The following is a 25,614-nucleotide window of genomic DNA, read 5'->3' on the forward strand; positions in this document are numbered from 1 at the left end:
TGAAGTCAGTGAAAAGGCATCTAGTAATGTAATGAAAGCTGCATCAGTTTGTCCAGTAGCAGCACACAGCCCTGGCATGGTAGAGCCCTGTAGTCAGGAATGACTCTTGGGAGTCTCAGACTCTGGGACAATTCAAGTAGAGCACACCGAAGAAATGGTGCAGCCATTGGAACTTACTCCGGCACAGAGGACTAGCACAAGGCTTATGCATCACTTATGACCCATTTAAATCCAATTTTGAGGAGTTTAGTGGTGCATAGCCCTTGTGCTGATCTTCTACACAGCGGTGGATTTCACCCAGCAGGTATCATCTGCTCTTGTTGAGGTCAATGGGAAAAGTTCCACTGGCCTTATCGGAAACAGGACATGGCTACAAGCTACTGTGTAGAGAGCAAATCCAGTTTTGCCTAATGCTGTGTACATACGTATCTACAGTAAGAACTGCGCCCAAATGCACATCCATCTAGGACACAGCGTACAATGCTCTTGCTCTCACTGTACACCCAACCGACTGACTCACAAGCAGCATGGGTACCCGTCTAGAAAAAGACTGCTGTCATCAGCCTCGGTGTCACTGAAACTGCTAAATATGTGCCCAGAGAAGATATTCTCAGAGGGCTGTCTAGACATACACTGTGCAGTGCTTTGGGATCACATATTCCTAGACACTGGGAAACAGTGAATCTATAAGACAGCAACTAAACCTCCACAAAAATCAAAGGGAAAAGGAACCATCTGCAGAGAAAATGTCTCAAATATAAAGGACTGTGTGTTTAAAGCGATACTATCTGTACGTTTCCTACATACTACTGTTACAGCTAACACCTCAGATTACTGTAACTAAAAGAGATCATAGGGAAAGAGTGTTTTTCCCCCCAGGGTTTTTCTAAATGTGTGCATTTGACACCACTCTGTGTATATTCTGTTTCATTGCAGTTAGTTCCCCCTGTTCTTTGTGCAGGTCTTTCACACAGCAGCAAAGGACAAAAAAAAACAATTTTTAAAATATGAAAATGTGGTAAAGTCAAAATTAGTACAATGCTTTATCATAATTAGCTTTTATATAGTGTTTTTCATCAGTAGATCTCACAGAAAGCAGGAAATCAGTATCATTATCTCCATTGTACAGATGGAAAATTGAGGCAGAGAAGTGAACTGAGATCAGTGGGAGAACTGGGAACAGAATCCAGGTCCCAGAGTGTGAGTCCAGAGATGTATCCACTAGGCTACACTAACTCCCATAACAAGGTACAGTTGAGAGGCATGGAAATAAAGCTGAGGGGGTGAGTAAGACAGAAAAACCATTTTGAAAGGGAAGAAAGGGAAACAAGGAAAGCACACAAGACAGGAGGAAAAAAGCTGAAGGGAAGGAAAAAATACGAGGTAAGATGGAAGAATCCTATTGCAGCTTCAGATTAAACATAAAGATGAAAGGAGGCCTGCAGCTGAAGGGAATTCAGTGACCCACACATTAAGTTTATTTTTAAGTAGCCTGTATTTTGAAGCCTGTGAATTTCAGTTTCAGACTATCTACACAGTTGAACACTACGCCCCACCCTCCTTTATCATTTACAATTTCTAAGCCCTGTCTAACATATCTGAACATGGATACCCTTTAATCTAGCTTTAGTTGTTTATACTAACTATGACTTGAGAGAAGGATTTTTGATAATAGTAATTCTAAACCTTGTCTTTTTGTCACATGTACATGCAAATACTAGCAAAGCAGCTGGGGTGAAATCCTCACCCTATTGAAAGCAGTGCGGGTTCTGCTACTGAATTCAATACAGTGAGGATTTCACCCCAGAAATTTTACCCTTAAAGAATTCTCTCACTCACTCACCTTTGAATGACACGTAGTGTGATGAGAGAGCTCTTCACTCCTTTCTCCCTGAGCACTGTAATCAGTCCTGGATCTCTACCCGTGACTCTCAAACTACTTCAGCTGTTTGGTACTGCTAGTGACTCCCCATGCCTGATGGAAGGGAAGTCAGCCGCTTCTATAGCACCAGACCTCTTAGCTTGGAACCTGCAGGGCCTTCTCAGGGTACATCTATACTGCAATAAAAGACTCGCGGCGTGGCTATGGCTGGCCCAAGTCAACTGACTCGGGCTCACGGGGTTTGGGCCCTGCGGTTAAAAACTGCAATGGAGATGTTTGGGCTTGGGCTGGAGCGCAAGCTCTGAAAATGCATGAAGGGGGTGGGTCTCAGAACCTGGGCTCCAACCTGAGCCTGAACAATAGAGTCGTGGGGTTTTTACTGCAACATAAACATACCTTTTAGGGGCTGGTGTCTGGGACTGAGGAGGGGACAGGTTCTCCCAATCTAGCAAAGAATCCAGATAATAAGGCTAACTTAACTTTCTTACACAGCTCCTTTCACCATGGAAACTTAAAGGGGGTGAGAGTCTCAGGGCAGCTTCAGGCTGGAGCAGCAGTGAGCTCTTGAGCCAGTATGGAAGCACTCGGCATTCATGAAGACATCTCTGTGCCTCCAATGACATCTGTGTAGGAGTCACACCACCCATAGGAGCTTCCGGACTCAACCCTCTGGTATGTTCACTGGGGTCAAATCTCCTCTCTCTGCACGAAGACTCTGGAGGAATTCTGGGCCTTTCAGATTTCTTTACATGGCATTCTTCCGAACCCTGTCATTATATAAAGTCTTTCCATCCACTTACTGCTGATTCACACAAACAGGGCCCAATCCTGCAGCCCTTCCAAAACCCACTGTAATCAATGGTAGCTCCAGATACAGAGCTTGCAGGATCAGGCCCAAAGTAAGTATCCGTTGTCTTCATCAGAGCAATATCCGTCTCAGATCTTACAGTTTACTGCTGTGATGGGAGGAGCAAAGCAAGAGAATCACGATGGACCCACAGTGAGGCAGAGTGGCCCCCCTTCACTACAGAGGCATGGTGGGAGTAGTTAATATCACCCTGCCCCCCCTTGCAGGAACTGCACAGGCAGGACAGGAAGTATAAGAGTAGGGCTCTGCAGCTCAGTTGGGGCCAGACCAGGGAAGGAGGCAGACGATCCCTCCCAGAGAGCCAAGCCCTCAGCAGAATCTAGGACCAGCCGTCAGGAAGAAAGTCCGCCCACTGCCCCAGGAGACAAAAGACCCTGAGAAGACACCAGAGTAAGGGTCGCCTGACTGTAAATCCGAGCGCCAGAGCCCAGTGGTGACGGAGCAGTGACGGAGCAGAGCCAGCCAGAACCAGTAGGAAGTAGCCCTGAGAAACAAGAGGTTGGCCCCAGTTGCGCTGCCGCGATATGAGGCAGCAACCACACGTTTCCCTGTGGAGGGATTAGCCTGACCAGATAGCAAGTGTGAAAAATCAGGACAAGGGTGAGGGGGTAATAGGCGCCTATATAAGAAAAAGCCCCAAATACCGGGACTGTCCCTATAAAATCCCGCCTACAGTGACAGTCACCCTAGGTGGGATTGCCCACTCCTACCCGGGCCCTGGGCTGGGACCTGGTAGAGCAGGTCCCCTTAGCCTCTGACCCCAGTCCTGTATGCGGGGCTGGACGCACACTAACCTTTAGGCAAGAAAGCTGAAGTAGACCGTTGCTGTTTGCCCCCATTAGGAGGCTAAGGGCCATAAACTGTTTAAGTGCATAGCCCACGCCTAGAAGACCCGGCCCATAGACTTCTGTTCACTCTGGCCAGGAGAACAGGACTACTGGCTCATCGGGGTGTGCTGAACCCTCCTTCTGGAGACCTGAACTGCTATTCAGCCAACTTGCATGGTCGCAGGTCAGACCCGGTAGGCATGCTCACTTCCTGATGCCATCAGAAGGAGTGTCCCTGACCCCAAGAGGGAAGAACACTACAAGGTGGTGGAGAACTCAGGCATCATCCCACCCCTGAGTCAAGGGGATGAGCCAAGGGCTAACCAGAGACCACCCCACAGAAGGGGGACAGAAAGAGATCCCACCGTGGTGGATATAGAGAAGCCGATAAAGTGACTTGCGGAAAGCCAGCAGCAGCTCCTTCAACAGCTGGGCAGTCAGAAGCAACAAGAGAGTTGGGGGCCCAGCACCAGGACCAGCAGCAAATGCCTGCAGCAGCTCGCTACCCTACTATCAACACCAGTTGCCCCTAACCCTGGTGGAAAAGCAACTGATGCTTGGCTAAGATGGGCCCCAACAACAATCCGGAGGCCTTTCTTGTCATGTTTGAGTGGCCCACCTCAGGAGCCAACTGGCCCCCTGAGCAGTGGGCCACCCTTTTGGCTCCATACCTAATGGGTCCAGCCCAAGCTGCGTACCACAGACTCCTGGTGGTTGACGCCCAAGACTATGGGTGCCTGAAAAGTGATGCCCTCGACATCACGTCAAGACATATCAGTGACGACTGTGCGGAAAGCCATACCCACCCAGGGCCAGGCTGAGGATGGTTGCACAACGTCTCAAGGATGCATGCTGGCAGTGGTTACAATCTGAGGGCTTGTCTACACTTACCGGATGATCGATGCTATTGCTCGATGATCGATGCATAAGCTATTGCATCGCTTAATTCGACTTTTCCCTTTGGTGTAAACAAGGCATGACTGGCATACTAGGGCCAAGGTCACCGAACAGGTGGTGCTGGAACAATTTATGCACATCCTCCCGGCACAAGGAAGCATACGGATCCTTCGCCACCGGCCAGTGACCCTGAACGCGGCAGTCACGCTCATGGAGAATTTTTTGGCCATGAGATCCCCGTCAACCCCAGAGTTCATGCTTCCACCCTGATGACTTCGCTACCAAGAGAAGAGAGGACCCGAAGCCAGTGAACAGCCCCAGGCCCGGCCCAAAATGCCACGACAGACAGGACTTCACCAACCCCCAATGATCACCCAACATCTAGGGCAGGGGTCTCAAACTCAAATGACCACAAGGGCCACATGAGGACTAGTACATTGGCCCGAGGGCCGCATCACTGACACCCCGCCCCCGGCTACCCCCAGCCTCGCCCCCACTCCGCCCCTGCCATGAGGCCCTACCCCTGCCCCGCCTCTTCCCACCCCTTCCCTGCCCCCATTCCAACCCCTTCCCCGAAATCCCCACCCCAACTCTGCCCCCTCCCTGCCCCCAGTGCAGGAGGGTTGCGGGGTGTGGTGGGGCTCAGGGCAGGGAGTTGAGGTGCAGAAGGTGTGCAGCATGTGGCAGGGGGCTCAGGGCAGGGGGTTGGGGTGCAGGAAGGGTGCGGGGTGTGGCAGGGGGCTCAGGCAGAGGGTTCAGTGGGCGGGTGCGCAGGGCAGCTCCCTGCCTGCCTGCCCTGCCCCCGCGCCACTCCGGGAAGCGGCCGGAACCTGGGGGGGGGGGGGGGGCAAGGGACTCTGTGTGTTGCCCTGGCCACACCTCCCGGTACCTCCCCCGAAGCTCCCATTGGCTGCGGTTCCCCATTCCTGAGCGCCGGGCCAGAGCTGCTCTAGATAAACGCTGGGCGGGGGGTGGAGGGGTGGGAGGGAAAGGGAGCTGGTGGGCCGCAGAAAACAACCCTGCAGGTCGCATGCAGCCCACGTGTTTGAGACCCCTGATCTAGGGGAACCACCATGGTCCCGGACATCGTGAGGAAATCCCAAAACCTGGGCGAGTAGACCTGCTCAACAAAACCCAAGGACAGGCCCAGGTGCCCTGAAATCAGCCCATGTTTCACTTGTGGCCATTTCAGCCACCTCTGCCGGGAACGTCCAATGATGGGCTGTAACTTCTAACAGGGCTGTAACTTCCCTCAAGTCCATAAACAACCCTCCGACAAGTGGACGATCCTGATGGAGGTTAGCAGGGTGCAGGTCTCCACACTCAGACTTGAGGTCTGGGCAGACCCTCATCTGCCAAGACCTCATTAGGACCCCCAGGCCCACGAGAAGGGATCATCTGCCTCCAGTGCATTCATGGGGATGTGAAGCCCTAGCCCACTGCTCGAGTCACCAGGATGGTAAACAGTGAAACTAGGACCATGACAGGCTGTGGCCTTGAAGCTGGCATATCCAGTCATCCTCGGCTGCGACTGGGGGTGATTCATGGAGGTCCCATGTACTGCAAATCCCAAATCCAATCATCCACAGTTGGCATTTGAGGGAGACCTCCTTGAAGGGATGAGGGAGATGCCCAGTGACCCAACCCGAGTGTCCGGGAATGTCAAGATAGCGAGCTCGACACTGCTGACAAGGGGAAAAACCCTGTGCAACCCTGTGATGAAGAGTTGCCCAATTTGGGACAGGTTTCAGCCAAGATCAACAGGAAAACCCTCATGCTTAGTTGAGCATATGAGCAGTTAGCACAGATTCATAGATATTAAGGTCAGAAGGGACCATTATGATCATCTAGTCTGACCTCCTGCACAATGCAGCCCACAGAATCTCACCCACCCACTCCTGCGATAAACCTCTCACCGATGTCTGAGCTACTAAAGTCCTCAAATCATGATTTAAAGACTTCAAGGAGCAGTGAATCCCCCAGCAAGTGACCTGTGCCCCATGCTGCAGAGGCAGGCGAAAAACCTCCAGGGCCTCTTCCAATCTGACCTGGAGGAAAATTCCTTCCCGACCCCAAATATGGCGATCAGCTGAACCCTGAGCAGATGGGCAAGATTCACCAGCCAGACACCCAGGAAAGAATTCTCTGTAGTAACTCAGATTCCACCCCATCTAACATCCCATCACAGGCTATTGGGCCTATTTACCATGAATATTTAAAGATTAATTAATTGCTAAAATCCTATTATCCCATCATACCATCTCCTCAATAAACTTATTGAGTCTAATCTTAAAGCCAAATAGGAAAATCACGGAACCCTGCCGGGCAGCACTCCAATTGGAGTTAACAGGCGATGCCTATACCACATTGACCGCAACCCCCAGATGCAAGAAACCGGAATCAACTGGTAGTGCCCCAGTGCCACCAACAAGCCATTCTGCAACTTGACCATGACGTCCACACCATGCAATGCTTAGCCACGAGTAGGGCACTACCAAATTCATGGCTGTGAAAAACGCATCACAGACCGTGAAATCTGGTCTTTTGTGTACTTTTACCTATACTATAGGGTGAAAGTATACAAAAGTACACAGTGTTTCTCAAACTGGGGATCCTAACCCAAAAGGGACTGCAAAGCTATTGTAGGGGGGTTGCAGTATTGTCACCCTTAACTCTGCACTGCCTTCAGAGCTGGGCATCCTGACAGCTGCTCTCCGGGCACCCAGCTCTGAAGGCAGTGCAGAAGCAAGGGTGACAATACTGCGACACCCTCTTGGGCCGGGACCTGTAGTTTGAGAAATGCTCACTTAAGGGCTATATTTTGCTGTTTTTAAATATATATTCATCCTTTGTTAAAACACAATGAAAATTAAGATTTAAATATTTGAAACCACTACATTCAAGATTTTTAGAATTCTAGGACCGTGAAATTTACAAGAACAGACCACGAATTTGGTAGGGCTGTAGGTATGCTGCCAAAGTTTCCCCCAAAAGTCCTCCAACATTGGGACCAATTCATCCCACCCCTACTCTGGCCATCTGGAAGGTCCCACAATCATCAATGCAGGTCCATTTTGAACTGTTGTATGCCTGGCAGCCACAAATGTGGGAGAGCTGGGAACAGGAACTGTCCCCAGAACAGGGCCTCCTGCAACGTCTTGCAGCCACAAGAGCAGCTGGTGAAAGTAGTGGGTCTTAGCAAGAGAAATATCTCCCCAGCACGCAGAAGGCTCAAGAGCAGACCTACAACAAGGGAGCCCGGGAGAGAACCTTCCAGCCCGGTGAGAGGGTTGTCCTCCTGCTCCCCTCAGATGAATCAAAACTGCTAACCTCACAGGGCCCTTGCCACCAGGCTATCTGCCGGCTGGGGCTGGTCACCTATGAGATCTGGCAACCAGACAAGAAAGAGAAACAGTAAGTCTACGATATAAATCTTCTAAAGCCATGGCAGAATCGAGAGGGGCTGCTAGATTGCCCCGTATGTCCCAAAGTCAGACTTCGGACCCCTCGCCCCCATCCTGACTGACACCGGAGAGCCACAGATTGGGGACAACCTGACCCAAGAACAACAAAGGCAGGTCAGGAGTCTACTAAAGGTGTTCATAGCCTGACCAGGATAGACCACCTTCACGCAGCATACGATACTGATGATGGCAGGGATGATCATCCAAGAGACCACTCGGCCCCTGCTACAAGGAACACGGAGATAGTGGAAAAGGAGGTACAAGCAACGTTGGACCTGGGGGCACTTGAAAGGTCCCAAAGCAAATGGTGCAGCCCCATCGTCCTCATCCCAAAACCTGACAGGACTCTTAGGTTTTGTATAGATTTTAGGAAGGTAAATGCCATATCCAAGTTTGAGTAAGTCAGCCGAACAGCAGTTCAGATCTCCAGCAGGAGGGTTTAGTGAACCCCCATGAGCTGGTAGTCCTGGTCGGTGGGAACAACAATAGTCTATGGGCCTGGTTCTCTGGGCAGCGCTAAGCACTTAAACAGTCTACGGCCCTCAGCCTCCTGACTGGGGCAAACAGCAAGTCTATGACTTCAGCCTTCTGGCTTAAAGGTTAGTGCACATCCAGCCCCTCATACGGGGTCAGGGGAACCCAGGCCTACCCTATTCCACCAGGTCCCAGCTTAGTGTACATATAAGTAGCACAATTACTCAGAATCATCTCCCTTTGATTGTACTGGCCTTCTGGGTATTAAAGTATTAACTTCTTAGGGAAACTGGTGTCCATGTCTATACATAATGAGCCACGCTTGGCTTCAGCAAGGGCTGATCTATAAGAAAACTTACATTGGCACAGCTATGTCTCTCAGATGTGTGAAAAATCCATGCCTCTGTGAGAGATAGCTATGCCAATTTAACCCTCCTGTAAACAGCACGAGGTTGATGGAAAGACTCTCCCATTGACTTAGCTACTGCCTCTCGGGGAGGTGAATTAACTACAGTGACAGGAGAACCTCTCCCATTGGCATAGGTAGTGTCTACACTGAAGTGCTACAGCATCTCAGCTGCGCCACTGTAACACTTCAAAGTAGACACTACCAACGCCAACAGAAGGAGTTCGCTGGTTGCTGTAGTTAATCCTCCTCCTCCAGCAGCAGTAGCTTGGTGGATGGAAAAATTCTTCCATTGTCCTAGCGTTGTCTACCTGGGGACTTAGGCCAGCTTAACGACCCGACTGACATAGTTAAACCGATCTAGTTTTCTAGTGTAGACCGGGCCTTTGGGGCATAGCTGGGGCTTAATTCTCCAGCTGAACCTCACATGTTGATTTCAATCAATGATCTAGACCTTTACCAGAATAAAGAACAAGGGCCCGATCATGCAGTCCTTGCTCAGGTAAAACTTCCATTTGAAGACAATAAGGAGTTTTGTTTGATTAAGGACTGTTGGAAGGGGCTTCCCGAGACAATGAAAGAGGAGGCTTAACCAATTATTGCTATTATTTATTAGTGTTTAGACTCCCTAAATGATAGCAGGACCCCTTGGTGAATGGCACTAATAGATACACAATAAGACAAAGTCTCTTCCCTGAAGAGTTTACAACCTAAATAAACAAGACAAAGACTAGGAGAAAGGAAATATTATCCCCATTTTACAGGCAGGAAGAGTCCCAAATTCCTTGCATACCAGGCATTCCCATCTAAGTTGTAGCAATGTCCAACATTGTTCCTAAAAATGAAACAGTTGGAAAAATAGAGTTAATGATTTTTAAAATAAATGCTGGCCCTTCTCAAATGAAGTGCACATCCAAATGCCATAATGACAAACACTTACAGGAAGAAGGGTACTGCAAAAGTATTTCAGTGTCAGGGCTGAGCTAGAATGTATTTCCATAGTAATCAGATCCTGTAATCCTTCTGATCAATTACTGGGATTCCTGGAGATTTTCCCACACAACCATTTTAGGAAAAGGAATAGCTCAGAATTAGATGTTCAACCTATTGTAATGGAGATATACGTAAAGAGCTGTTACCTAACCTGTACTTAATGCGGACTTTTCATTTGTAGGATTTTTATGTGGAAAATTTAGTATCTCAGGTCCCTAGAACACAATGTACCATTTGATCTATACTGTGCCACACAAACAAAGGTACTAGATGAAGCAAATATTAGATCTTCATAGGTGTAAAATTTTCCAGCTTATTACAAAAGAGATTTTGGGCCCAATTCGGTGAGGTTCTACTAGGTGCTGAGAGCCTTCAATTTTCCCTGAAATCAGGGGAAACCAAAGGTGTTTGGAAATCCTTCAGCATCTGACTATTAATGTTATGTTAACACTGTTGTGATGTGTTTTACAAAGACATAGCTTGGTGTAGTTGAATGCAAAACAAATACAGATGAGGTTTCAAAATAAAAATTCCAGAAGAGAGAACTTTCAGAATTGATTCCAATCCGATTGACAGCAGGTACAAATAAAGTAGCTGTAATTCCATCATGCTCCATTTTCTCCTAAGCACACAAAGTATAAAATGGGTATAAGGGGACACAGAATTTTTTCTTCTTTATATGGGATTTGAGTATTTCACTATAACATGGCTAAGGACCAACAGAGCTGGGTACCCATCCATCCAGGTATATATACAGTTCCCATCCGTGGCACAACTGCACTTGCTTATGACTTCAACTGGAGTTGTGGGGTGCTCACTCCCTCTAAAAATCAGGGTGTTTTTATGAGAGACAATGTGTGGCATTAGGTGCTTAAATTTAAGCACCTGAAGTGTGGAAGTGTTGGCCAATGTCTTATTTTCTATTTCAGGCAGCTTTACACCATTTTAAGGATTTCACACTTAAGTAAAACAACCTAGAAAATTAAACGCAAAAAAACAAAAACAAAAACCACAGAATAAAGAACAAAACCAAAAAACATTTCAACTTTGTTGAATGTTGGTGACTGCCTAGCACAACCATTTGCAGTTAAGTATTATTTACACACTACAGTAAAGTTAGCAAACACTCCATTGCAGAAGTGTAAACCAAATCACGTAACAGCTGCATACCTCAAACTGCTTACAGAATAGAAGCATAACCAAGTACAGTGCAATAGAGAACAAACAACAGAGTACCAGCTAATGGTGATGGACCTACTCCTGCGGCCAGTGAAACCTGGGAAGGGGCGGGGGGAAGAGAGGGGGGAAGGAGGCCTAACACTGAACAAACATCCTGATTTGTTTTTAAATGAACCACAGCTTTGGAGCTTATGAGAAACTCCCATATGAGATTTGAAAGTACAAAGCTTAAAATTTAATGTGAAAGAAAGAAGGAAAGCTGGTGTATACAGATTCCAGAGGGTGTATTTATATGGAGAAATGACTGAAGCATAGAGGAAAAGGAACAGGATTTTGGCAGTGGTGTTTCTGATGGGGAGCAGAGCTGGAGAGCTTGAGGCTGCAGTATCAAAGATGGAACGTTGCCACAGTGTGGACTAATGTTGTGGCAGCAGTGAAAGAAAGGAAGGGAGGAATTTGGAAAGTACAGTCAAGAAAAAAAAAGAGAGAAGATTTGGCTAAGGATGTGAGGAATCAGAGAGAAGCCAAAGTTGTCACCAAGAGTTCGGATGAGGGGAGGATAGTGAAGTTATTGACAATGACAGAGAAAGTGGGAAGAGATACAGAAATTGCATTCCTGCTCTAAGAACCGTGAGGATACACAAAGGTGTTCCTAATCAATGGGGGGGGGGGAGTATAGGGTGAATTTTGCAACCCTAACCTTAAAGTCAACCACCAGAATGATGGGGATTAGCTCTGTGAAGAAGTATTGTATATGAAAGTAGGTTTGGAAAGAAAAAGCCATAGAAATTTTCTACATCTGTGCACCATCCCAAAAATATATCTGCCTGGAGGAGTTACATCTTTGCCTTATTTGCTGCAATCCTGATTCTGAACTAAAGAAACAGTCTATATCTTGTTTGTATAAGGTGTTGCAACAATTCTTGCAGAAACCTTTAATGGTCAAAGCCACATCTGTCTAAAGCCACATACATCTGCAACACAAATCTGGTATCTTATCTTAATTCTAATTCAAATTCATTTACTAGAATGGATTTTAGTAGTCTTGGTTCCAATCCTGTAACCCTTTGGCACAGCTCTCTTGAGTAGAGGCTGCAAGATTTTCAGTTAACTAAAAATAAACAATAGATTTCCCACTGCATTCTCAGGAGCAGTCCCAGATTCTTTGTTATAAGCACCTTTTCATAAATATTAATCTTATTATTTGAACATGATGCAAAAAAACTGCCAATGAAAATGAGTTAGGTTATTTTTTTTGAATGGCCATCTTATGAAACTGAATTCTGTTTCTGATTTTTTCTTATGTCAAATGCTCTCGGACAGTACTAAACCAGCATAAAGCTCTCATATTGTTACTTATTCATTATTTTGTGCTGCTAATGTACAAATAAACATCCATATTATTGTTTATACCAACCAGCAGCAGGAAATCAGACAGTAGGGAACAACCACCAATTGCAGACATGGTTTTTTTGGTATTTTGTTTTTACTTAAAATATTTACCATGCTTTCTCCCCCCCCCCCCGCCCACTAATTTCCAAAGAATATTCGGAGCAAATAGAATCTATAGAAATGCTCATTAGTAACATTACATTATATTATTTGCAATGGACAAATTACTCAAAAGCACATTTTCTTCTTCTTGGCCAGCTTTAGTCTATTAATTTCATTTAAAACAGAAGGCACAGTCCAGCTGATCCTGGAATTGCAGCTAGCCACTATTGTTAGTAATACTCTACTTAGTGCTCTGGTTAGAGGTCACTAATAATTAACAGCTATCAACCTCTGAATTAAACAAGGGGAAAATAAAACTTTATCAAGATGGATTAGGCTGGCCACTAGAATTACAACAGTTTAGTATTCAAGAGAGAGGATTGTGGGACACACTATCTCCCTGACTGATAACAGCAGATAGTTAAGATGAAGAAAGTTTGTAAAGAAAAGAAGAGGGGTGGGGGAATTAACTATCCAATGTTTTGTGACATCTTTTATTGTGTATCTAGTCTTATTCTAGGGGGTTAGCCCCAGTTATGTTCCCACTGAACTCAATGTGAGTGCTACCACTGATTTCCAATGGGAGCAGCATCCAGACCTTTGTGATATTTGATTCCTCTAAACATACTTCTATCCTCAACATATGTTTTGGGCATATATGTATGTGTCTCTTGGGTTTGGACAAATGTGTTAAAATAAGATACTTACCTACCTCAAAAGCACATTGTGAAAATGAGTGTTGTAAGGTACTGGGGATGTACGCCATTGTATTTTATTTCAGTTTACACATATACAGAAGTGTCTATCCCAGACTCTGGGTGCCTTTAATAATTTTACAACCTTAATTACCACAGTGAGTGGTAATAAAATACACTAGATCCATATTTTAGTCACTTTTGCAAAACTGCTGGTGTTTCTAAATGCCAGGAATAAAGTGAAGAAGAAAACATTTACCTTTCCCTCTCCTAGGAAAGCCAGACAGAGATGAGAATCTGAAACCACTGTAGAGCTCAGTAAATATATAGCTATATATTTCTTAACAAATTTCATTTACCAAAAACTTTGTTGATATATACTTATTTGAACTGGTATAACAAAGGAAACGTAAAAATTACTTCCCAGTTTTAAAAGGGAATAGGAAACAAACACAAACCAGCCAACAAATGTTAGCGCAGATCAGCAATAGCGCTGGTACCTATCAAATCTAAAAGAAGGGAGCTGTCTGGCTGAATAAAAGGATGAAGTTTGAGTGATGACAGTTGTCCAAGCCATCGCTGTGAGGATTCATTGCTCAAAGACGAATTTTACAGTACTTCCTTTAGATTACATCACAGAAGGTTAGAAAATAATGTGCTCCTAACTTCTATAAGCACGTTCCTACGTGCATCTCATTTATAAAGTAATGACTTTGTCTTATCTGCACTGTCCTTCCTGCACAACCCCAAACCTGAACACAGTCCAAGAACTTGTACCTTATTTCTTGCTTCTGTGAGTTTAAGAGAAAACTCATTCATTGAGAGGTTGATTATTTTTTGTCAAGAATTTATTTTTTCCTTATATCTATTTAGAATAAACATTTAACTATACATGTATTCTTCATTTTTATTCACATTAATGAGAATCCTTTAAAGCAAGTACAACTGGTAACAGTTCATATACATTTAGACTGAAAGTACAAATATCTGGAAGTCTCCCCACTATATTATATAACAATTTAGAAACTGAACCAACTATGAATTTCCTCCATTTGCAGCTGTCCAGGCTTGCTTTAAAAAAAATAAATCAGGCGACTTCCCATAGCTGAGAAGATTGTTTTGGAAATCCTGCTCACTGGTAGTAATTGCTTGTCCAAGAGACACTGATCTGGTTCAGATTGGTATGCTAGTTACCCAAATGTGCTAACAAAATCTGACAAATACTGATGTTTCATTGGCAGGTATTTCCAGTAGCAAGATTTCTAGACTACAAAATGAAATATGAAGGGAAAAGTGTTTCAAAACGTGCCATGTGGGGTTTTTTTCCCGCTAAATTAGAAGGAAAGAAATCATAATAGCGGGAAGACGTGTCAGCGTTTAGCCATCCATAAAAGTGTTTTTCCTTGTGCTCCTCCTTTCGATCACAATACTGGCGTCAGTTTGTCTCCTGTATCTGTTTCCTCCCTCCCTCCCTCTTGCAAATATCTGGCATAGGAACCAGCCAGCAAAGCGGGGGGAATCAAGTATTTTAGCACAGGGAAACAATCCGCATAGCAGCCTGAAAACACTTGAGAAGCACATTCTTACCTCTGTTTTTAAATGCCGGCAAGGTAAGTACAATACAGAGCAATTACACGGAAGAGATCCACGCCACCACCCCATGGCAGAAGCCATTTCTTTCATTGCCTCCACTGGACTGTAATTATGGAGGTGCGTTTTCGTCTGGGTCAGCACGGGAAAGCGTGCCCCGAGTCCGTGCCCGGCCCGCTAGCGACGCCCGCGCAGAAGCGGCAGCCTCCACCCCAGGCGCCCGCGCCCCGCCGCTGCTCCGTCTCGGGACGGCCAGAGAGGCGGGGAGCGCGTTCCCGCTTGCGCGCGCGGACAAGGGGACCCTGAGAAAGGTCCGGTCCGGTCCGGTCCGGTCGCCTCCCCCCAGCTCTCCGGCCACGCAAACGTGCCCGTCTCGGCACCTTCCGCCCAAGGTGCGGGGCGGGCACCTGCCGCAGGCTCCCGCCGAGCGAGAAGTTTGCAGAGCCGCGGGAGGCTGGCAGGCAGCAGCCTCCGCCACCCCTGGCCGGCCGAGGGGCTCCGCGGGGCGCAGCCCTGGCCGCGGGGCAGCTCCACGCCTCGCGTGGGGAGGGGAAAGGAGGCTCTTACCTGCCGCCCGCGCGCCTCTCAGCCGCTCGCTGCCGCGGCGGGGACAGGGACGGGGACGGGGCTGCGGCAGGGGCCGGCGGCAGCAGCAGCAGCAGCAGCAGTCCCGGCCGGCGTCAGTCAGGCTGGAGCCGCCGAGCCCGAGCCTGCCTTAGTGCGCCGAGCTGGAGCGCGGCCAGGGAGCGCGTCTGCCTCGGTGCCGCCCCTGGGCGCTGCCCACGCCCACCCCAGCCGCGCGGGGGGGTCAGGGCCGCGCCGAACCCCTGCGGGAGGGGGGCCCTGCTCCGCTCCGCCCCGCCCCGCTCCCGCCACCTGCAAGGCCGGCTCCTCGCGGGGGGGTGTTTGGTATTCAGTGAGGGGAGCCCAGCGTGCTAGGAGCTGTACGTGCCCCAGCCCCCAGCGTGCTAGGGGCTGTACAAACAGGCAAGTCTGCTTCAGGCCCGAGCGTGCTAGGCGCTGTACAAACAGGCAAGTCTGCCCCAGCCCCCAGCGTGCCAAGCCTTGTACAAACCCTAAACAAAAAGGCTCCTGGGGCCCCCTTCACTGGTGTGTTTCACTCTCTTAGAGGGGCTAGGACTTAACTTGGGTGCTTGGAGAATCCAGGTGGCTAGTGTGCTTCAGCCCCCAGCATCCATGGAGGTTGGAAATGCAGGGAAGTTAGCTGTGGATGATAACCAGTGGGTCACCCCCTTGCATCCCTCTACCCAAAGCAAGATTGTTCCCTGCACAGGGTTTACCTAGTTTCAGAGTAACAGCCATGTTAGTCTGTATTCGCAAAAAGAAAAGGAGGACTTGTGGCACCTTAGAGACTAACCAATTTATTAGAGCATAAGCTTTCCTGAGCTACAGCTCACTTCCTCAGATGCATCTGAGGAAGTGAGCTGTAGCTCACGAAAGCTTATGCTCTAATAAATTGGTTAGTCTCTAGGGTTTACCTACTCACTCACCTGTCGAAAGCAATGGCATGTCCCTTGTGACTCTCGTTCCCACCCAAGGATGTGGCGCTGCCAGGTAATCAATGCTGAGGGTACGTTTGTAATGAGTTTATTCTTAATGCATCCAACTGACAGCCGTGTTTGTCCGTACGTTGCAACAGAACGTGGTATAACAGTGTTTATAAAAGATGTTAAACCATTTCATCTTTACCCCGCCGTAGACAATGTTCTACTGCTCTATATCCTGCACTAATATATAATGGGACAGATCACTGCTGGGGTGACAGCGGTGTGTTGGAAGGCGAGAGAGGTACTGAAGGGCCCCATTAGCCCAGCCATTAAGGAGTCAAAAGTGCAAGGGGTGGGAGCCAGCTAACACTGACAGCAATACTGCTCCTCTTCACTCCAGGAGCCCTGGAGGCACTATGCTTAGTATAAGCATAAGGCTTTTCTTCTCCACAGCTGGAGCACTGGAGATCCTATCTCTACTCCTGTGTGCATGAGGCTCTCAGGGCCTTCCTTTTGCCCTTTTAATACAAAATATGTTGTAAATAACATCAAACCACATTTGTAAGGGAGTTTTGGATTGTTACGTCAATTTAAGAGATTAGATTGTCCAGAGGATCATAATTTGTAAACAGGTTTCAGAGTAACAGCCGTGTTAGTCTGTATTCGCAAAAAGAAAAGGAGTACTTGTGGCACCTTAGAGACTAACCAATTTATTTGAGCATGAGCTTTCGTGAGCTACAGCTCACTTCATCGGATGCGGAAGTGAGCTGTAGCTCACGAAAGCTCATGCTCAAATAAATTGGTTAGTCTCTAAGGTGCCACAAGTACTCCTTTTCTTTTTGCAAATTTGTAAACAGTTAATCATAGCCAGTATATTACCTATCTGTAATACTTAGGGTGACCAGATGTCCGGATTTTATAGGGACAGTCCCGATATTTGGGGCTTTGTCTTATATAGGCACCTATTACCCCCCACCTCCTGCCCCAATTTTTCGCACTTGCTATGTGGTCACCCTAGTAATACTAGATATTAGCTATTAAATATTTAAATAATCATTTGCACCCTGTGTAACAGCTTGTAACAAAGCATATTATAGAAGCAGTGATACATAGAGTTTAAGAGAAATGACAGCCACCGGTGATCTCTAGGGCTACAGCCACTGGCAATTGAAGTCCCTAGTAATAACTGGTACTTGTGAATTTAGGGCTCTAGGCACTGATAATTAGGGCTCTGTGTCTGTCATGGAGGTCGCGGAAGTCACGGATTCTGTGACTTCTGCAGCAGTCAGTGTGGTTGACCCCAGGGGCCAGCTGCTCAGGTGGCCCCAGGGACAGCCACACCGGTTGCTGCTGGAGCAGCTCTGCAGCCAACTGCTCGGGCGGCCCCGCAGGCAGCTGGCCCTGGGGACCGCCCAAGCAGAAGCTGGTGTGGCTAGCCCTGGGGACCCCCTGAGGAACTGTCCCCACCTGAGGGCCTGGCCCCTTGGGTGGCAGGAGCAGCAGTGTGTTGGCGGGCCGGGGGCGGCAGGAGAATTGGTGTGGGGGAGGGCCCGGGGCGGCCCCTTCCCCCCTGCCAGCAGTGGTCCCCTGCTTCTCCCGCCCCTCTCCCCAGAGCAGCACCCCTGCCCCCAGCTAAGATTTAGTCAGGGGTATTAGTACAAGTCATGGACAGGTCACGGGCTGTGAATTTTTGTTTATTGCCCATGACTTTTACTAAAAATACCCATGACTAAATCGTAGCCTCACTGACAGTACATAACAAACACTGGCTAAATCTAGAGCTGTAGTTGCACTGAGGGGTTCCAGTTGAATTGAATTAGGGCCCGAACCTCTGAAACCTGTCTGCATGGATGGTTAAAGATGCTGCCAAATGTTGGTCAGTTAATTCCACCCTGCCAACTTTTTCATTACAAACCGTCTCCATGGTAAAACATAGCAGCTAAGCTAGGTGGTTTGGGTAGGCATTAGAACACCCCCCACCACACACACACAAATGTAATTATAGCTCCATAATAAAAAGTTTGCAGTGGGGATTGGGGGGATAATAATAGAACTATCCAATTCTTGGACTGCTTCAGCTTCCCTGCCTGGTCCTACACATCTCAAGGCTTCTGCCAGTTCCCTACTATTGCTGTCTTCTATCACCTGCTTGGAGGCTTCTTGATAGATGAGTGGTCGAACAGATGCATTATTCAAAAATCTATTACAAACATTTATAAAGTGGCTGTCACCATAGTACCGAGGTGCTACATGAGCCTTTACACCCATAATACTGTTTATCTGTAAGATTTATATACTTGAAACATTACATCGCAGACGTAAAGAAAAGGTGCACAATACGCTGCAGTGTTCTGTAGCAGCAGGGTTGTTTACTGACTTTAAGTTAAATTGATATAAGCCAGTTAAAAACAAATTAAAATGTGCCCACACAAGCCTTGCACAGATTTAACTAAACTGATTTTAAAACAGATTTAGTGAAATGGTGAAGCTAATGAGTGCGCCTATTGTATCTTCCCTTCATGGTCCACTCCTGGAGTGCACAGTCAGGTGAGAGGCCTCCAGCTGTCATCTGCCTCAGGGCAGGGACCCAGGTCCTACTCCCTTCTGACTGGGGGATTTAAGGCTGCACAATCCCCTGCCCTTACACTGTGATATCCGCAGCAAGCCAGTCTGCCTAAACACCAGCACCTGGGCTGTGCTTTCTCTCCAAGCACAATGAGCAATATGTGCCAGCTGCGACAAGTTACCACACAGCTCTTCCAAAGCAAAGTATATTTATTTTTAGGGCAAAAGTATTGCAGAAAAAACTAAAGCAATAAAAGTGCCAACATGCTTATTAAACATACCAGTAATCACTCATCTTCTACATAAGGAGTCTGGGGGGCCAGTGTTCCTTTCAGTTCTTCAGCAAGGGTTTGGGGATGCTTTAGGACCAAAGCTCCAGTTAATTTCCTAAGCTAAATGGAAGACCCTGACTCTTTTTAAACTCAGCCTTTAAATCCATCTCTCTCTCGATCTCCAGAAAACTCACTTTGAACAAGTGTATGCAGACCATCCCAGGGGATGGTACCACCCCTCTGGAATTGTTTACAGTCTTATTGACTCACCTTACTCAGGCCCCACTGTTTTTAGTTTCTGCAGGAGTTGTGGCAACCCTCCCCCATGCAACAGAACGCAATCGTACACAAATCATTAATACAACAGTCCCCAAAGATACTGCATGGGATTGCAATATCTGTCACAGTGAGCATGTTTCTTGCATGCACAGTTACAGTTCAGATTATACAATGCACCTGATGTAGTCACTTTATCACAATGAGAGGATATGATATACATTGCCTCAATCCCCAGGAAAGCAACTGAATAGCACACCTCATGAATATAGTTAATATGTTATCACAGCCCTAGTCTGTATCACCCCTTCCTACTTTGAGTTCTTTCATTGGCTTCAGATCCCCTTCTGTGTCAATTTGAAAATCTTTGTTCTCACATTCAGGCTCTGCGCAGCTCTGCTCCAGCCTACAAGTTATCACTCATCACCTCTCACTCTCCTGTCCAAATCCTGAGTTCTCCTAATCCCACCTTTCTCCATGCCTCTTCCCTCCCACCCAAGTTCTTGGCTTCTCCCACGCTTCCCCCTATGTATAGAACATACTCTCTGATCCTACATGTCATGCAGCCTTCTCCTTCAAATCCTTCCTCAAGACCTAGCATTTCCCACAAGCCCTAAAACTATGTGACAATTCTTCCTTTACTCTTACGTCTGTATTTTGCCTTTTTAGATTGGAAGCTGTATAGGAGAAACAGAGAGTAAATATAGCAGGGTATCTTCTAGACAGAGGATGCTCTGTTTTCTTTACTTTTAGGATATAAGCTAAATACAACCCCCACACAATAATGTGAACTGAAGTGTTCTGGTTACAACAGATTGTAAACTCTTCACAGCAGGCACTTTATCTCCCTCTGCATACCTAAAACCACAAGGCCCTGATCAGGTACGTACACCATATAACTTTTAACTAGCAGCAGTCTTCAAATACAGCCTTTCTAAAATTGTCACAATAAAACATTTGTTCCCAACAAACACATTCTGTCCTAGACACATCAATCTGTTCTTCCCACTTGTGACTTGAGAAGCCAGTTCCTAAAAGAAAGACAGGACGTTTTACAAATTGATGCAGTTGCCAACTAGTGCAACATCTATCTCAACAGGCTCAGCACTACTGCGCTCATAGTGAGTCGTTGGATTCTCTGTTCTCTCACAGCGAGGAGATTGGAACCACTTTTGTTTTACAATTTCAGCTGCAGCTTTTGAAAGCTAAAATATAAAGCTAAAGAGACAGAAGAAGAAGGCACAACAAGGGAGGCAGTGAGACAGGTTGAGTAGTGCAGGAGTTAAGGAGCAAAGGAAAAAAGGGAAATAATCAGTGGTGGAATGATCTGAGAAGACTGTATAAGAATATTCTAGAGATGCAAAGAGACCGGGGGGCAGAGGGGGAAGAGAAAGTTAGGGAAGCAGCAGCAAAAACAAGGCTCAAGCCAACAGGTTAGTAATTATCAGAGTAAATTGTATTAATGTAAATAGTGACCAGACTGAATGGCTCAAGATACCAATAACGGAACGTGGAGCCTGTCCCCTCTAGATCAGAAGCTGGTTCAAAACAGTATTGAACTAAAACTTGCCATGTTACTATTTTTTTGTGGCACTTTTCTTGTTAGACTCAGAGGAGATGGCAGGAATGTAAAGGGCACAGTATTTGGCGGGGAATGAAGATGAACCATCAACCACTTCAGGAAGTCAAGCTGACTTGAGTTATTGGGTTTCTTGAGGTTCCAGAACTTGATAGGGCACTTTTCTACACTGCACTGGTTCAGCTTTGGGTTAATGACGATTTTTGTTGTTCAGTTTATCTAAGTGTAACCCTTCTGCCCGTCAGAGTTGGCAGCAACAAGGGCCGGGTTCAATATCTAGGGGTTCCATTCCAATAACACAATGCAAACCGGCTCGAGCCCCCACCCAGTGACCTGGGAAAAATATATACCACCCCCGCTGGGCGCCTCCAAGAGGCAATACTTCCCCTCTCGCAAGCACATAGTCTGAGTGTAGCAAAAGTCTTTTAATAACAGAGAGAAACAATGTGGCATTATGTTGGGGAAACACCACCAACAGGATTCATAACACAACCCATGAGCAAAACAACCCCACCCCAGGCAAATTGGGGCATGCCCTTTTCCCTTTGGTTCTTGAGTCCAGCAACCCCAAATCACCCAAAGTCCCAAAAGTCCAATGCCCCAAAAGTCTCTGTCCCTGGTCAGGGCAGCCCCAGAGTTCGAAAGTTTATCGGCGGAGCTTTACCTCCCAACCTGGGTGGAAATGGGACGGGGGTAAGAGGCACCTTACGTGATCTGAAGCTGACCGCCCCATAGCTCCATAGCGGCGCTCCGCCAGCCGCCCCACGAACTCCTTCGCTCAGCTGCGCTCCGCTCCGCCAGCCGCCCCATGAACTCCTTCGCTCAGCTGCGCTCCGCTCCGCCAGCCGCCCCACAACTCCTTCGCTCAGCTGCCGCACGAACTCAGCTCCACGGCCCACAAGCAGCTCCTGCCATCCACACACTGCTCCGCGTCGAACTGCTTCACCAGCCGTCCCACAAACTGCTCCACAATATATCTTCAGGCTCCCCCACTACTTAACACAACACTCAGTGATTTCAGCTCTTAGGTGAATTCAGCTTATAGTAGGGGAGTCCCAGTGCTGGTGCACTGTCAGCCCAAAGTGAGCTCAGCAGCCTATAACTAGACTTCTAATGAAATCAAAATTAGCTCTGATATTCCACAGTGGAGAGAGGAGGAAGTGCAATCAGCATGTAAGGCCCTCACCAAGGGGCCCATGCCACCAAGTACTACTACTTGTCCCCAGCCTCTCTCCATTCACACAGTTTTGGAACCCATGACCCTTGCCTAGCGAGTGCTACTTAGTTGATGGTGAATCCCTCCATCATAACAAAAGGCCACGTACAGTTCCAAGCACAGTTCCCATAATCAGGGTAATAACAATTTATTCTTCCTGCCCCAATAACAGAGACACTGGGGATCCCACAGCAGCCAAAGTGACCATTTGGGCAGCTATGGTCTCATTCTAGGCGTGGTGGGTGTGCCTATGCAAATGAGATCGGCCCCTGAAGTTCTTTTCCACAACTTGCCACACCTCACCACCAGATGTCAGGGTGGAGCTCATCCTGACACTGCTTACATCCTCCCCCCAGCCGAGACTTTGTCGTCCCGACAAATCACACTCCCTTTATACCAACTCATTGGTTTCCTCCAAAGGGCCTCAGGAAGCCCACTTTAGCTTCCACAAGCCTGTGTGCTAAATGTATTGGCTCCTCACTAGTCACCCCAGGTGCATCATAAGTTAACCGTTTCACTGGTCTTATCACCCTGTCTCGTCTATTGAGAATCTCTGTTGCCGAGGTAGGGGGAACATCCTCTTGAGTGACGGATGGAGAGGCTTCCCTGGAGGGTCCCTCGGCTACTGGCGTAGGCCCCTGCACTCCTAGTTCTAACGCTGGAGGGTCCAAGGTGCCCAGGACATCCTCTACCTGTCTGTCCCCATTGTCCAATAACCTGTGTGTGTCATCACAGGGGGGTCTCATCAGCAGCACCGGGGTATCAGAAATGGGCCTAAATAGTTCCGCCATTGGGTTTAGGGCGGAAGAGGGAAAACTCTCGTTTGGTTCAGCTGATCGAGACTGAAATCTTGTCTCCATCCCAGGATACACCAGGGTTGTGTCTTCCTCCTCAGACTCACTCTCAGATGTGCAGAATAGGGGTAAGTTAGCTGCAGGGGGCCCACTGTCTGTGTTGGATGGCGGCTTTGGTCTAGCACCTCTGTTCTGCCCGGCGGCCCTGCCGTGGCCCATCTCACAAGGGGTGCTTACCAATTCCCCCACAGGGAGCAAAAGGTTTCTATGCACCGTCTTTATTTGCCCTGGACCGTCTTCAGGTTTGATCTTGTAGACTGGCAGATCTCCCAGCTTTTCCATCACCAGGTAAGGTATTGCCTTCCATCTGTCAGCTATCTTGTGTTTGCCAGCAATACCCAAATTTCGCAGCAGGACTCTGTCCCCCGGCTGGAGCTCCTGTGAACGCACTCTAGCATCATATCGATGTTTGTTGTGGTCTGCGTTCTTCCGAGCCGCAGCGGTAGCTAAGCGATAAGCATCCCGCAGCTTTTCTCTTAGTCGGGATACATACTGCTGATGAGTTTCATAGCTATCTCCATCCTCTGATACACCAAAGCACAAGTCTATGGGTAATCTTGGTTCTCGCCCAAACATCAAGAGATATGGGGTGACTCCCGTAGCATCGTTCTTTGTGGCATTGTAGGCATGCACCAGAAATGCGACATGCTGGCTCCAGGTTGCCTTCTGCTCTGGTCGCAAAGTTCCCAACATATCTAATAGGGTTCGATTGAACCTCTCGGGCTGAGGATCACCTTGGGGGTGATAAGGCGTTGTCCTAGACTTTTTAATTCCTGCTATCTTCAGCACCTCCTTCAGAAGGTGACTCTCAAAATCCCGCCCCTGATCAGAGTGTATCCGAGCCGGGAATCCATAGACTGAGAAATATTTGTCCCACAATACTCGAGCAACGGTGGTGGCCCTCTGATCACGTGTGGGATATGCTTGTGCATACCGTGTAAAATGGTCAGTCACTACTAGAATGTTTCCAACATTCCTCTTGTCTACCTCCACAGACAAGAAATCAATGCATACCAACTCCAAAGGTTTGTTGCTGGTGATGTTCTTGAGATATGCAGCCCTCGTGGGCAGAGTTTTCCTTTGAACACATCGAGCGCAAGTCTCACATTTCCTGCGAACATCTTCAGCCATTCGGGGCCAATAGAACCTACTACGAATAAGTTCCAGGGTCCTCTCCATCCCTAAATGCCCAAAGTCATCATGCAGGGCCCTCATGGCCAGGGCTCTGTACTTTTTTGGCAGTACTAGTTGTGCTCGTTGTTTTTGTAAAGGGTCAGTGGTCATTCGGTGTAGCACTCCCTGAATCAGTTTTAGTTTGGTCCATTCTCTCAATAGTAGTTTACCCTCCAGGTTAGGTGGGACAACCGCAGCTGGGCTTCGCCCCTCCCTTTTGGCAAGTAGTGTATCACGAATGTCAATATCTTGCCGCTGGGTTTCTTGCCAGTCAGCCGCATTGAGCATGGGCAAAGGAGATTGGTCTAATGCAATATAGTTCACCGAAGCAGAAGGCATGCATTCAGGGGGCAGGCCCAAAGCTTCTGCAACACATCCCTGAAAGTCTTCACGGGCCTCTGGCTCTCGGCGACTCACACTGCAAATAGCTCTCACTCCATCTGTGGGTATCACAGCAACTTCTGGAGCCTGCGGACGCCTGGACAATGCATCTGCATCTACATTGCTTCTCCCTGATCGGTACTGAATGCTGAACTCATAGCTAGCCAAGGCGGCCACCCATCTCTGCCCTGTAGCATCCAGCTTAGCACTTGTTAACACATAAGTCAGTGGATTGTTGTCTGTCCACACCTGGAACTGAGCACCATACAAGTAGTCTCGAAATTTCTCAGTGATGGCCCATTTCAAGGCCAAAAACTCCAGCTTGTGGGTGGGATAGCGAGTTTCACTATCAGACAATCCTCGGCTGGCAAAGGCTACCGGTTTACATTTGCCTTCCACTTCCTGGTACAGGACTGCTCCCAGACCCTCCAAACTGGCATCAGTATGCAGGATAAATGGTTTGCTTGGGTCAGCAAAAACTAGGACTGGAGCATGAGTTAGGCAAGTAATGATTTCTCGAAAAGCCCTTTCACATCTCTCATCCCACCGTGGCCCAAATGGTGCAAAGGGGCCATTGTGTCTCTGCACAGGAGGCTTTGGGGACCTCCCCTTATTCTTGGACTTAGATTTGTTCTTGCTGGACTGATGTCCCCTGGTAAGATCATTCAGAGGCTTTACAATCGTAGCATAGTTTTTCACAAATCTGCGGTAGTAGCCACTAAATCCAAGGAAGGTCTTGAGTTCTCTGTAGTTACTTGGACGTGGCCATGTAGTGAGTGCTTCTATTTTATCAGGATCGGTACTCACACCTTCTTGGGACACAATGTGACCCACATACTTCACTGAGGTTCTGCAGAACTGGCATTTGTCAATTGAAAGCTTCAGACCATAATCCTCCAACCTATCAAGCACTTTAAGAAGTCTTTCTTCATGCTCCTCTAAGGTTCTTCCAAACACAATCAGGTCATCCAAATAAACTAACACTTGCAGTAAATTCATGTCTCCCACAACTTTCTCCATG

At 47.6% G+C, this 25,614-nt stretch overlaps 1 protein-coding gene across 3 annotated transcripts in view; it reads right to left on the reverse strand.

Annotated features, from left to right (window-relative positions):
- Positions 1-15,484, reverse strand: part of SMAD9 (SMAD family member 9) — a 69,455-nt gene extending 53,971 nt beyond the window's left edge. For all 3 annotated transcript variants that reach the window (XM_084644777.1, XM_084644775.1, XM_084644776.1), the window contains exon 1: positions 15,337-15,484. The gene's annotated coding sequence lies outside the window, so the exon portion shown is untranslated. The remainder of the gene's footprint in view (positions 1-15,336) is intronic.
- Positions 15,485-25,614: the final 10,130 nt, after the last annotated feature.

The sequence above is a fragment of the Lepidochelys olivacea genome, assembly GCF_965140295.1.
Source record: "Lepidochelys olivacea isolate rLepOli2 genome assembly, chromosome: 1".
NCBI classification, from domain to species: Eukaryota; Metazoa; Chordata; order Testudines; family Cheloniidae; genus Lepidochelys; species Lepidochelys olivacea.